At 45.6% G+C, this 14,359-nt stretch overlaps 1 protein-coding gene across 2 annotated transcripts in view; it reads right to left on the reverse strand.

The window, feature by feature from the left end:
- LOC144596735 (regulator of G-protein signaling 17-like) overlaps positions 1-14,359 on the reverse strand; it is a 91,117-nt gene that overhangs the window by 34,641 nt on the left and 42,117 nt on the right. The gene's annotated exons all lie outside the window — the stretch shown is intronic.

Raw genomic sequence — 14,359 nt, forward strand, 5'->3', positions numbered from 1 at the left:
GAAGACATAGATCAGGCATGATTGAATGGCCTAATTCTACTCCTATCACATTATCTTATGAGGGGCATATTCTTGTGCTGTACTAAATGATAGGCTTCAGTGAAGATTAAAAATACTGCAGTAGCTGGAAAATCTGAACAAAGAGCAGAAAATGCTGGTCAGGCAGCCTGGATGGTGATAGAAACAGAATTAGCAAGTCAGGTAGAAGGCCCATCATCAGAATCGAGGTCCTGTCCAAGGTTTAATACTCCTGCTATTCGGATTCCATTGCATTCACAGACACTAGGAGGGAAATGTGCCAACCATAGTCACTAAGACATACAATGCAGTAACAGCTGCATAATGGCTCTCCACTTTGGGAATTCACTCACTGAAGTCAATGCAACATACAAACAAGTGGGTTTGGTGCGGAGGAGGCCAATCAGCCTCTCTACATAGCTCCTCCATTCAATAAGTCCCACACTCCAAAGACGTACAGGTATGTAGGTTAATTGGCTGGGTAAATGTAAAAAAAATTGTCCCTAGTGGGTGTAGGATAGTGTTAATGTACGGGGATCGCTGGGCGGCACGGACTTGGAGGGCCGAAAAGGCCTGTTTCCGGCTGTATATATATGATATGATATGATATGATAATAAGATCATGGTTAATCTGATTGGAATCCCAACTCTGTATTCCTATCTTGCCCCAGTAATCTGATAATTAATTTGCAGTATTAATCAGTAAGGCAGCATTAATTTTCACACATTAGTGGAAAGCAAATCTTCCATGTCCCTCTGGACCACGCTTAATATTTCCAACCCATTCCCCACTCCAGAGGTACAGCACTTTAAATTAATCACCACCCCCTTTCCTCATCTCCACAAGCAACTCTCAATTGTTTGTCACTTATTCCATGAGCTTTAATTTTCCCGCATAAGCAGCTTTGCAAAATACCTTGAAATCTAAATAGACTCCATTATTATTCCCATCCACTAGCTCAGCACCATGGCAGAGAGGAAACCATTCAGTCGCCCAAATCCATTTTAGCTCTCAGTGCAGCAATCTTGGCAACCCCATTCTACACCCTTTCCCTGTAGTCCAACAAATTATTCTCCCTCTCTCTAATTCCTTTTCAAAAGTCATGATTGATTCTTTTCTGGATCACCAGCACTTTCTATGGAAAATGTTCTCCTTATATATCTGATTGTCATTTTAAATCAACCCCCTCCTGGTCTTTGAACCATCTTTGAACCATCTTCAATTGGGATCACTTCAATCAATTTCTGTTTATCTAAATAATTCCTGATCTTGTCCACTTCTAATACATCCCCTTTCAACTTCCTGACTCCAAGGAGAACAACCCCAGCTTCTTCAATCCTAAAGCCGCAATCCCTTCTAGAATTATGGAATAGTACAACAGAAACATTAGCTTCTTATCCCTCTTAAGTCTTTCCAATCCAAGTACTTATCTAAATACCTTTCAAACATTGTAATTGTATCTGCCTCCATCACTTCCTCTGGCAGTTCAAAATAAACGCCACACTCTGAGTGAAAAAGTTGCCTCTCAGGTCACTTTTAAACTTCTCTCCACTCATCTTAAATCTGTGTCTTCTAGTTCTAATAATAATAATATAATAATAATAATAATATATTCCTTTATTCGTCCCAAACCGGGGAAATTTACAGTGTTACAGCAGCAAAGTGGATAGCAAGAGAGCAAGAGATCATTCATTATAAATAAAAGATACATAAATTGTCATCAGTTTTCTGTGTGGTCTTAGCTGTTATTGTTGACTCGTCTGCTGGGAGCAGTGCTGGTTGTGCAGTCTCACAGCAGCGGGAAGGAAGGACCTCCTATATCTCTCCTTCACGCACTTGGGGTGAAGGAGTCTGTCACTGAATGAACTACTCAGTGCAGTGACAGTGTCCTGCATGGGGTGGGATTCGTTGTCCAGCAGCGATGTTAACTTTGCCATCATCCTCCCCTCTCCCACCACCTGCACTGAGTCGAGGGGGCAACCCAGGACAGAGCTGGCCTTCCTGACCAGCTTGTCGAGTCTCTTCCCTTCCGCCGCTGAGATGCTGCTGCTCCAGCAGACCACTCCATAGAAGATGGCCGATGCAACCACCGTGTTGTAGAAGGTTCTTAGGAGTGCCCCCTGCACTCCAAAGGACCTGAGCCTCCTTAGCAGATAAAGTCTGCTCTGGCCCTAAACTCCCCTATGACAGGAAAGAGACCTTATAATTTTGTTAACCTGTATAAGGTTACTGCTCGACATCCAGCGCCACTGTGAGAACATTTCCAGCCTATCCTTGCTCTCATCTATACATGACTAAAACTCTCATCTTGTATATTTGTGGGTTTGTGGATTGATTTGTTCCTGAAATACAGCCAAAACGGTACACGATAGTGCACAATTTTAACCCCCCCCCCCCCTACTCACCATTCCCCTGCGGTCTCGATTGATCAAGTTTTGGTACATTTTAAAAGCAATGAACTTAATAAACTTTAATAAATGCGCACCCCCCCCTGCTTGGAGGATCGGCGCCCATCCCGGCGTGCCCCGTGCCTGACCTTCCTTCCGTGGTACAGCGTGTCAAAGCAGAGGGTCAAAGAAGATGGCCGTCGCCATCGAGCTGCCGTTGCAGAAGAGGTTTCCACTGGCCGCCCGGGGCCGGGGTGAGTGGCTCCCTCTTCCCTTTCCTCTCCCCCCTCGCCCGCCCACGGCCCCGGGGGACACTCCCTGGCCGGCAACGGGTCCACGGATCGTCAGTTGGGGGAGGGTTGTCGGGCCCGCAGGAGAGGCTTGCAACCAACGGGGGTTGCCGCGTCCGCAGGAGAGGTTTGCACGGTGGGTTGCCGGGCCCGCCGGAGAATCTTTGACCTAACGGGTCCACGCCCGGCTATTTATAACTAAAGTCCTCCATTCCAGGTAACATCCTGGTGAATCATTTCTGAACTCTTAATCTTCCAAAGCCAGCCCGAATCTAAACTACCAAATCAACATCAATCCCATATACTATTTTATTTGGATGAGCCTTCCATGGTGGACCGACTGCTTTACTAAAATCCATGTTTAAAACATCCACTGCCCTACCCTCATCAATCATCTTTATCGCCTGCTCAAAAAATCTCGACCCGAAACGTCACCCATTCCCTCTCTCCTAGATGCTGCCTGACCTGCTGAGTTACTCCAGCATTTTGTGATATCCTCAATAATTATCATGATGATCTTTTGTGATTATCCCGAATGCCATTCTTAAACACATTAACAATATTAGCTATTCAAGTCAAGTCAAGTCAAATTTATTTGTCACATACACATACTCGATGTGCAGTGAAATGAAAGTGGCAATGCCTGCGGGTTGTGCACAAAAAGGAATTCTCCATTCCTCTGAGAGCTCCCAGTGGGAAGGATGTAAAGATCTTTGTCAAAGCCCCAGCAATCTCCACACTTGCTTCTCTCAATAACCCGGGATGGATCCATCAAGTCCTGAGGACATCCACCTTAAAGCTCTTCAAGAGTGGTGTCGCAGGTAGATAAGTTGGTCAAAAAGGCTTTCGACTGTTTGGCCTCCATCAGTCAAGGGTGTAGAAGTTGGGGGATCATGTTGCAGTTATATAAGACGTTGGTGAAGCCACAGTATTAGAGTATTGTGTTCAATTTTGGGCACCATGTTGCAGGAAAGGTGTTGTAATGCTGGAAAAGGTGCAGAGAAGATTTACGAGGATATTGCAGGACTCGAGGGCCTGAGTTATAGGGAGCAGTTGACGCACAGTTTCTTGGCCAGAGAAGGTGAATTGAGAACCAGAGGACATAGGTTAAGGTGGTGGGCGGGGGAGGGGGGGGGGAGGGGGTGCGGGGGGGGGGGGGGGTTGAGGAAGGAAGATTTAATAGGAACCTGAGGGGTAACTTTTTATACACAAAAGGTGGTGGATATATGGAACAAGCTACCAGAGGAGATAATTGAGGCAGGTACTATCGCAACTTTTAAGAAATATTTACACAGGTACATGGATAGGATAGGTTCAAAGGGGTATAGGCCAAACGTAAGCAGGCGGTAATTGTGGAGATGGGACATGTTGGTTGGCATAGTCCAGATGGACTGAAGGGCCTGTTTCCAGGTTGTATAACTCTAAGAGACCCAACACCTCCACTTCCTTTGATAGCTACAAGTCCTAGAATAAGAGCATACTTCTCCCTGATCACTCACTATCCTGGATGTCCTTCTCTTTGATGAATCTCGATGCGGAATACTCATTTAGTGCCCACTTCTTCTGGCTCGAGGCAAACAGTCTCAGATTTCACAGTTGGCTGCTGACTGCTGCACCAGGGAGATCACCCACACACTGCACTTAGGAAGAGGTGACCTCATCTACATTTCTTTCAGCCCAGAGGAACAGTTACACAATCACACAGCTTTTCAAAACTCTCTTTCGCCCACCTCTACGCTCACACTTTCTCTCACTATCTCACCACTAGATAAAAAAACAGTTTCAGTAAAGTCTCCTCAGCACATTTGCAGCACCATTTAATTGTGGCTCACAACTTCTAGCCAGAATGATCCAACAATCCCACTCCAAAGGCCAGTGAACTTTCCATTGGCTGTCATCCACCTCATTGGAGACCCTTGGACTATCTTAAATCAGACCTTTCTGGACTGTATCGTGCACTAAACGTTATTCCCTTTAACCTGTATCTGTACACTGCGGGCGGCTTGATTGTAACCATGTATAGTCTTTCCACTGACTAGTTAGCATGCAAATCAAAAGCTTTTCACTGTACATCGGTACACGTCCCAATAAACTAACCTAAAATAAATCTAAACTAAATTAAACTTTCCTAGAGGACATGGGACAGTGACAACCTCACATCCTCTGAGCTAAAACCTTCATTCCATCTACTACCCAGTTGCAGGGGCATGACCTGTTCTCTCACCTTGTGATACCTTTAACTTGATACCTGCTCACAAGGTCCCCACCCACAAGAAACACCAGCAAAACATTTATTTCTAAAAAGCTACATAACTCTGCTGAAAATAGGTTATTGGATTGTCTGCACTGTTATAGAGTTTCTCCAGTTTGGGATCACCCTGGCAAACCCATACACGACAGATCCATGGTAGGAAATCTAAAACTGTGGCATAATTTTACCCATCTCTGACGAACTTGACCATCCAAGCACCCACCCGTACTATTCCAGTTTCTCAGCATTTGGTCTGTCGCATTCTCTACCTTGGTGATTCAAACGCTCATCCAAATACTGCTTCAATGCTGTGAAAGTCTCTGTCTCCACCACCTTCTCAGGCAGTATGTTCCAGGTTCCAACCGCCCGGTGTGAAAAGAAAATCTTCCTTAGATCCCCTCTAAACCCCCTACACCATATCCAAAATATTTTCCCTCTCGTATTTTCCCTCTGCTCCGAGAAAAAGTTTCTATCTACTTCCTCATAAATTGGTCCCCTCTGTTCCAAGGAAAATAAACCCAGTCTCTCTAGTCTCTCCTCCTAACTAAAACGTTCTGTCCCAGGCAACCTCCCGGTGAATCTCCTCTGCAGCATTCAAGTACAACCGCATCCTTCTGACAGTGCAGTGAGCAGGATTGCACACAGTATGTGAATAATGGTTTAACTGATGTTTTATAGGAATAATCTGATGCCTTACTATTATAAAGCCCACCGCAGAAACAGAGGGATTCCTCCGAGTGAAAATGTGAGCATTATACTCTAAGATAAGCTCCCCAGTGTACTGCTACTCGAGGGGAGCTGGTACTAACAGAACCTGAGCTGCCGTACAGCACAAAAATTCTCCAACGCAGCAACATCTAGACCTGTCCCCCTGTGTAAGAGTCAGAATCGTGTGCTGAAAATATGATGTCCAAACAAATCCAATCCATTACCTTGGCTTGCAGCCCTAATGATCTTACGCAGGAGAGCATAAGGTCTATCCCGGTGATTCCCCTCGTCGCTGCTTCCTGCGGGCTGCTCTTGCCCGAAGATTAACGTTGGCACAGTTACAGGGGCCAGATGTTGGGAGAAATGAACTTGCACGGTTTCCACGGCTGTCCACTGCTCACCCCACTCCCTGCATCGACCTGGAGTTGCAGGGAGGAGGAGATGTGACAGCATTCACCTTAACCCTTCAAGGACCACTGAGGCTTCAGAGTGGGTTCTCTGCACGCAGCCATTAAGCCGACCGCGGGAATCCCAGTCCATGCAATTAAACCAACCAGCAGACTGCCTCTCTAATTAACATTTGGATTTTGGTTAATGAGATCAAAAGCACTAAAAAAATTACGGCAGTGAACCAAGAACCACAGTGATGTCCTTGCACCTCACTTACACAGGAGCATTGAACATAGAGCAGAACAGCGCAAGGACACGCCCTTGAGCTCAACATGTCCAGGTCGATAAGTTTTATAAAGCTGCAACATAACTCTCTGACTCTTATACTCAATACCCCGACTGACGAAGGCAAGCATACCACACATCTTATTTATCACACAGTGCTACTATCAGGGAGCTGATGTGAGACTCGCCAGTCTATAATTTCCGGGATTATTCATTTTACTTCTTAAGCAAAGAAACTATATTGACTACTCTCCAAAGATAGGCAACATCTCTGGAGAAAAGGAATGGATGACGTTTCGATTCGAGACTCATTCCTTCTCTCCGTAGATGCTGCCTGTCCCGCTGAGTTACTCCAGCTTTTTTTGTCTATCTTTGGTTTAAACCAGCATCTGCAGTTCCTTCCTACACATTTCGACTACTCTCCAGTGCTCCGGGACCTTGCCAGTTTCTAGAGATGATATAAAGATATACATCATGGCCCCACCAGCTTCTTCTTTTGCCTCTCTGGGAGAAAGCCCATCAGGCCCAGTGGACTTGGCCACCTTAAGGCTCTTCAAGAAACCCAACACCACCTCCTTCTTGATCGCAAAATGTCCCAGCATATTTGAATACTCCACACTGATCTCACAATCCCACACAGCGTTATCTTTGGTAAATACCAATGCAAAGTCCTCATTCAGTACCTTGCCTCCAAGCATAAATTCCTTTGTTTATCCTTGAGTGGTCCTACCTTCTCCCTCGTTGCCCTCTTGTTTCTAATATATGTAAAAAAGCCTTTGGATTCTCTTTAATTTGATTTAGGAATAACATTTAATGGCCCTTTCTGCCCCTACAAATTACCTGCTTGAGTTCTTTCCTGCTTTCTTTATACTGTATTCCTCAAAGACTTTGCTCATTTCATCTTAATAAATCTAACATATGTGTGGAAGAAAAATGAATATCCTTCCTTACTTAATTTTGATTGGAATTGAACAAGGTAACGAAAGGGTGTTTGGATGTGACAATCGGCATCTCTTGTTGTCCAGGTGCAGGAGGTCCATGGGAATCGGCAAAGTAAGATCAGACGTATTTTCTCTTGTCTGGGAATGCGTTGAAGGGTGGATGGTAAAAGTATTCATGAAATATTAGAGGAGATAACAAAGCTTGTTTTTCCTTTGAGAGAAGTTTCAGTAGACCACCCGCGCCCCCTACTGCTAGTAGCATAGTAATGTTACTGTAAATGGGGGGCTTATGATTGGCTCGGAGAAAGGGTGGTGGCACAGGCCGCCTTAAAGGTGAGATAGAATATTATCAAGATGCCCTTGTATTGTGTTTGACTTGTATTAACCATCTGTTGTTGAATAAGATTAACATAAGCAAAAAGTATATTATGACGAATGAAATAATTGGTACCCATGTAGTTGATAGAATATTTTTGTAGAGTAGTATCAAACAAAAACAAAAGTTGTTTACTGCACAGTATAACTGTCGGCTAATTCTGCTATAAAAATTGAGGTCTGCGGACGGAGTAAAACCGGTGCGCGCAAACTGTGAATAGAATATTGTCCGCGGAAACCTAACTTTTGTTTTACAGACTTGTGAGAAGAATATGGGAGGAAACAGCAGTCGATTGGAGAAATCTGATCCTATTGATAGAGAAAGAAACAGGTGGTCCAGGTGGGAAAGATGCAGATAAGAAAGAACAATGCCAAGGTGATTAAAAAAAAGACCATAAGACACTGGGAAAAGGTAGGAGATCACATTGTTTCACTGGGATTGCCAGCAGATGTGGTAATTAAAAAGTACGGAGATGACCAATGTCCGGTAGATTTTGGGGGTAATCTAGCTGATTGATCAAATGGAGATTGGCAGGATAGGGGAAGTTATAAGCTATCTCTGAGCTACTCATCTCTAAAAAAGAAATGGTTTGGCGAGATGGGAGCACAATTAATATTTGCCATGGTAGTGTTACTAGTAATAGTTGGAGTGCTGTGTATAACTTTAAAATTGATGGAAATAATAAAGGGCCTGTCCCACTTAGGCGATTTTAAGACGACTGCCGGCGACTAGGCTGTCGCCGACAGTTCCCCAGGGTGTCGCGGGCATGATCGTGAGGAGTCTTCCAAGATTCGTAGTGGATCTCAGCGCGTCACCAGGTATCGTTGCTTATTGCAGGCGCTGTCGCAAGCTGTCCCCAGGTTTGCTAGGTTCCCTTAGATGAATTTAGAAGCACGTAATATTAAAATAAGTAAAGACATTTGAAGATACCATAAAATACTTGTGTTTAACCAATTTATTTACCGTTAGGTCATTTGACAGGTAGATTGGAGGCGACAGGTTGACGGTCAGGTAAGCATGGGAATTTTCACAATGTTTATGGCCATCAGCGATTACATTTAAAGTCGGCTCCTAACCCAGATATGCAACCCAGAAACCAGATATGCATCTCCCGTACATTTTCAAAGAATGCCCACACTCCGCACAAAAATCCATTTAACCACTTTTTAAATTAAATTTCTTAATACTGCTATTAGCAAACTGGAAGTAAATCCAGTTTATGCCTTGTTACCGTGAAGCTTGGTTTTCAAGTAACGCGGGCCAGATGTTATATTTCAAAACTCTCAGGTACTTACCGACTTGTCAGTGATTTCAGCGAAAATTAGGATGCCGGAGAAGCATTGACAGCGTGGGAATTTTCGCAATGTTTCCGAAGATGGTGTCATCTCGACCTGACTCGGCATTGTCGTGGTCATTGTCGTAGGGTAAAAGAAAATTTCAGCGATCTGCTAGGACTTTGGCAAAAAATCGCCTAAGTGGGACAGGCCCTTAAGGAAATGGGCAGGGATGGAGAAAAGACACCAGCCCCTAGAGGAGGAGAAAGGTGTTAAGCAGAAAGTGGGAAATGAGGGACCTGTGCCTATAATACCAAAGCAAGTGGTAGCAATCCCCGACTCCCTGTAGAGAAGGCACCCCCGGTAGAGGATGAACAAACAAAGCTCTAGATGTTGAATGTTGAGGAAGAGTCTAAGCCCGAGTCACTGATACGGTCCCTCCGTATTATATTAGAAGTCCCTGTGTTGAAACCCTGGACCTCAGCAACGGACTGTTCCAGCTGCCACGGTCAGGCAAGCGCCTCCGCTGTCATGCTGTTGAAACGGAGAGGATGAGACGGAGTTTCTTCCCACAGGCCATCAGGACTGTTCACTATTATAACTCCAGGGACTAAATTTTGTCTTTCCTGTATTAACTTTAATTTATATGCTGTAACTGTAATTCTTTTTTGTACAATCCGCAGGCATTGCCACTTTCATTTCACTGCACATCGTGTATGTGAAGGTGACAAATAAACTTGACTTGACTTGACTTGACTTGGTTGCAGAAGCTCCTGATCCCTTAAAAAAAAACGAGTGCATTTCTTAATTGGTTAAATCAGATGTGCAGCATTTACAGCCCCCTCCCGGGGGATGTGCAAATGCTGCTGAAAAGTGCACATGGGACCTCATGGGCTACCCTGAAAGATGGGTTTGCAGTTCCTCCCCGAGAAAATGGAGATTGGAGAACAAATGATGATCAACAGGCTTAGGGAAATGTGTTCCTCTATGGTTGGTCCATAGAGGAAAGGAGGCTGTAATGAGGGGAACAAGAAAACATAGTGACTTAGGGGAAGGGGTGCAATGTTTGCAAAACAAAGATGAGACGATCCTGGGTTTTATAGCCCGATTTAAAAGTAAGCGGGAGGAACATACCGGAGTACCCCTAGCTGAAAATGGGCCTCTAGCTGTTCAAACTTTAGTAAATTGTTTGATACCCCGACAGGCTCCAGCTTATAAATTGGCCACTATGTCATCTCTGTGGACATCCCCGTCAGTCAGTCAAATATTAATACTATCGGGGTTGCCAGTGACCCCATGATAGAACCTTTATCAGGATCCACTCACATACAGGTAAATGGCAAGCCCCTCACTGATACTTTTATAATCTCTAGAACAGCCCCACTCCCATTACTGGGAAGACAGGCTCTGTGCAAACTGGGAACGGTCTTACACTGTACTGCAGACGGCATGTTTTTGGAACTCACTCAAATGCAGACACATCAATTGATAAATTTAATTAAGGAGGAAGAACGAGGGCAAAAGATGCCCATCCTATATTGTTGGCAATTGAGTAGCAATTCGTACAGTCAATTAATTAATCAAATCCATTGTGCTCTGCAAAGAGTGCAGGATTCAAAAGGCCAGTATTTACAGTATCTTGTCGAAAACCAGCCAAGAACATAAGCGAACGCATTGCACGGCATTATATACACGCCTCCCTAATCTCAGGTACCAGGAAAAAAGTCTCCCCCTGGTTGAATAAACTGGAATCGTTAACAGTGACCCCTTTATTTGTTTTTTGGGGTCCCGGGATTAGGAATAATGATCCACCTCTCTCAAAACCAAAGGGATCGATTTGAGATGGGAGATACTTCTGAGTCACAGTTGACCGTAGCTACTAGACCTCCAGCAACAGCGAAGGAAATAGGAGAAATAATAAAAAGGCTGAAGGACAAACAGTTAATTCATGTTTTAAAGTAACCAATTGCAAAAGGAGAGATCCAGACTGACTTCTTTAATGACACAGAAGGAAAGATCACATGAGTCAGAAAGGAGTGGGGCACTATTTTTAAAAAGCAACAGGATCCGTCAAGGTTACCAACGGCTCTGGTCCAAGTACCCTCTGAACTATGGGCAAAGCATAAGAATCATATGGTCGAGTGCATTCAGCCCCTGAACATAAAGTGACTTTAAACAAGGGTGCTGCCTCGCCATGTTTAAAACAGTATCGACTGACCCCGGAGGCTGAAGAAGGGATAGCTCTGGTCATCAAGGTGTATTACAACAAGGAGTATCAGGGAAAACGCAAAGTCCGTGTAATACTCCTATTCTGCCAATCTCAAAAGTGGGAAGATGTTATGAATGGCGTTTTGTCCAAGACCTGAGAGCTAACAACAGAATAGTGACCCCCTATTGCTCCTTTAGTACCTGACACCAATATTATTCTGTCATCTATACCGGAGGAAGCCGACGCCTTTACAGTAATTGACCTATGTTCGGCCTTTTTCTCCATACCCCTGCATAAAGACAGTCAGTTCCTGTTTGCTTTTACCTACAAGGATCAACAATACACCTGGACTAGGCTACCCCAGGGGTATGCACGGTATATGCACAGCAGTGAAACATGATTTTGAGGAATGTCAATTATCAGAGAGGTCTACTTTGATCCAGTATGTCGATGACTTCTGTGACAGCTGCTGATTTAAATTGGTGCAACATTTGGCAGAAAGAGGGAACAAGGTATCCCTGGGAAAATTGCAGTTCTGCCAGCCGATAGCACAGTATCTGGGATTCCAGCTGCAGGAAGGCAGGAGGAGACTTGGAAAAGATAGAATAAAGGCAATAGAGAATGTCTCGACCCCAAAGACGAAGAAGGACATTCTCTCCTTCTTAAGCATGGTGGGTTACTGCAGACAATGTATCCATGACTACAGATGCAGCATTACGTTCAGCCACCTTGCAGACTGAGTCCTCCAGAGTCGTATGGACTGCAGAAAGAGACCAGGTGTTTAGAAATCTAAAGAATGCTATGGTTACTGCTCCAGCACTGGGATTGCCAAATTATAAAAACCCCTTTCAACTTTATGTAAATAAATCAAAGGGGTTTGCAACCGGGGTCCAGGCTCAAGAACATGTATGATGATAGAAAAATCAATCCCCATCGTTCTTCATCACCCGTGTGTAGTAACTGTTCCTTATGCCGTGATGTTATTATTGAACTCTGCAGCTACACAGCATTTCACAGCCGCTAGAAGAACAGGAAGTGGTTATTCTTTTATCCCATCCGAACTATATTTATCAGCGATCACCTGCTATAAACACAGCTACCTTTGTACCACTGCCAGAAGAAGGATGTGACCATGATTGTCTATTTACTGGTAGAAGCCACTGCCACTCCCTGGCTGGACTTACAGAGTCATTCGATTGATAATCCTGACCTGGTCCTATTTACTGATGAATCTTCACATTGACCTAGCAATGACAGGTTATTAGCAGGATATGCGGTGGTCACACCACACCAAGTGCTGGAGGCATATGCTTTACCAACCGGAATGTCCGCTCAGGCAGCTGAGCTGTGTGCCCTGACGTGCCTGCATATTGGCAAAATATGGATAGAGTTGAGGATACTAATGGGAGTTATCTACAGACCCCCAAAAATCTTCTTAGGCCCCTTCGGTCATGGCTGAAGGTGATGCATCCTAGTTGGCTGCTTGCTCCACACCTCGGCTAGAGCAGCGTCGCTTGTGGTTGAAGAGACCAATGCGGGAGTGACAGTCTCTGTCGCAAAGGTCACATTTGTGCGTGGTCTCTGGTCTGTTGAAGTTGCTGCGCTCCTTTCTGCGTGCCCGCTTTTCTGCCGCTGCGTTCATCAGTTTCTCTTCCCCCGTTTTGAGATGTTGGTTCAGGGTACCTCTCCACCTCGTACGGTCAGCTGCAAGGCTCTGCCAGGACTCCACTTCGATGTCGATCGCCTTCAAATCTCTCTTGCGTAGCTGGGGGCGGCCGATGGTTCTCCTCCCAGATGTTAGCTCTCCATAGAGGATGTCTTTTGGAATACGGCCATCCTCCATGCGGTGGACATGGCCCAGCCACCAGCCTGCGCTGCCTGAGTAGAGTGTACATACTCGGAAGGCCAGCACGTGACAGAATCTCGGTGTTGGACACTCTGTCTTGCCAGGATATACCCAGGATACATCATATGCTTCTAAGGTGGAAGGTGTTGAGTCTTCGCTCCAGTCTGGCATATGTAGTCCATGTCTCACTGCCTTACAGCAGCGTGCTGTTGACACGGGCATTGTAGACTGCTATCTTTGTCTTCACTGTCAGCTTTGGATTGGTCCACACTCGAGTTGTGAGGCAAGCAAGAGTTGTAGCTGCCTTCCCGATCCTCTTGTCAATCTCTGTGTCCAAGGAGAGGTTGTCGGTGATGGTGGAGCCGAGGTACGTGAACTGATGGATGGCATCGAGTTCGTAGTCGTCGATGGTGATGACAGGCGGTGCCTCTGTATCCTGTCCCAGGATGTTGGTCCTCTTCAGGCTGATGGTTAGCCCAAAGTCCTTGCAAGCCCGATAGAAACGGTCCATCAGTGACTGTAGTACCTGCTGGGTGTGGGACACAACTGCTGCGTCATCGGAGAACAACATGTCTCTGATGAGAGCTTCACGTACTTTTGTCTTGGCTCGGAGGCGGGTGAGGTTGAAGAGCCTGCCGTCTGATCTAGTACGCAGGTAGATCCCCCTCTGTTACTGTGCCGAAGGCATGTTTCAGGAGCAGAGCGAAGAAAATCCCAAAGAGCGTGGGAGCGAGGACGCAGCCTTGTTTGACGCCACCGTGGATGTCGAAGGGTTACGAGAAATTGTCATTGAACTGCACTGTCCCTTCGTGTTGATGTGGAAGGATTCTATCATGCTCTGCAGTTTTGGTGGGCAGCCGATCTTTGGGAGAGCCTTGAATAGGCCATCTCTGCTGACAATGTCAAACGCCTTGGTGAGGTCAATGAAAGCAATATCCAGGGGCATCTGTTGTTCCCTGCACATCTCCTGGAGCTGGCGAAGGGAGAAGACCATGTCTACTGTTGACCTTCCAGCTCGGAAACCGCACTGTGACTCTAGGTAGACACGTTCCGCCAGCTTCTGCAGGCGGATCATGATGACCCGAGCAAAGACCTTGCCGACGATGTTGAGGAGGGAGATGCCTCTGTAGTTGTTGCAGTCACTTCTCTCGCCCTTGTTCTTGTCGGGGGTAATGATCGTGGCATCCCTCATGCCCTGCGGTACAGCTCCTTCTTGCCAGCACTGGCAGAGGACTTCATGCAAAGGAAGCAGTAAGGTAGTCTTGCAGTGCTTGATCAGGTCAGGGGGAATCCCGTTGCTGCCTGGGGCCTTGCCTGAGGCCAGGCTGTCAATGGTCTTGCTGAGCTCTTCTACCGTCGGCTCTCCATCTAACTCATCCATGG

This window comes from Rhinoraja longicauda, chromosome 9, assembly GCF_053455715.1.
Source record: "Rhinoraja longicauda isolate Sanriku21f chromosome 9, sRhiLon1.1, whole genome shotgun sequence".
Taxonomy (NCBI): Eukaryota; Metazoa; Chordata; class Chondrichthyes; order Rajiformes; family Arhynchobatidae; genus Rhinoraja; species Rhinoraja longicauda.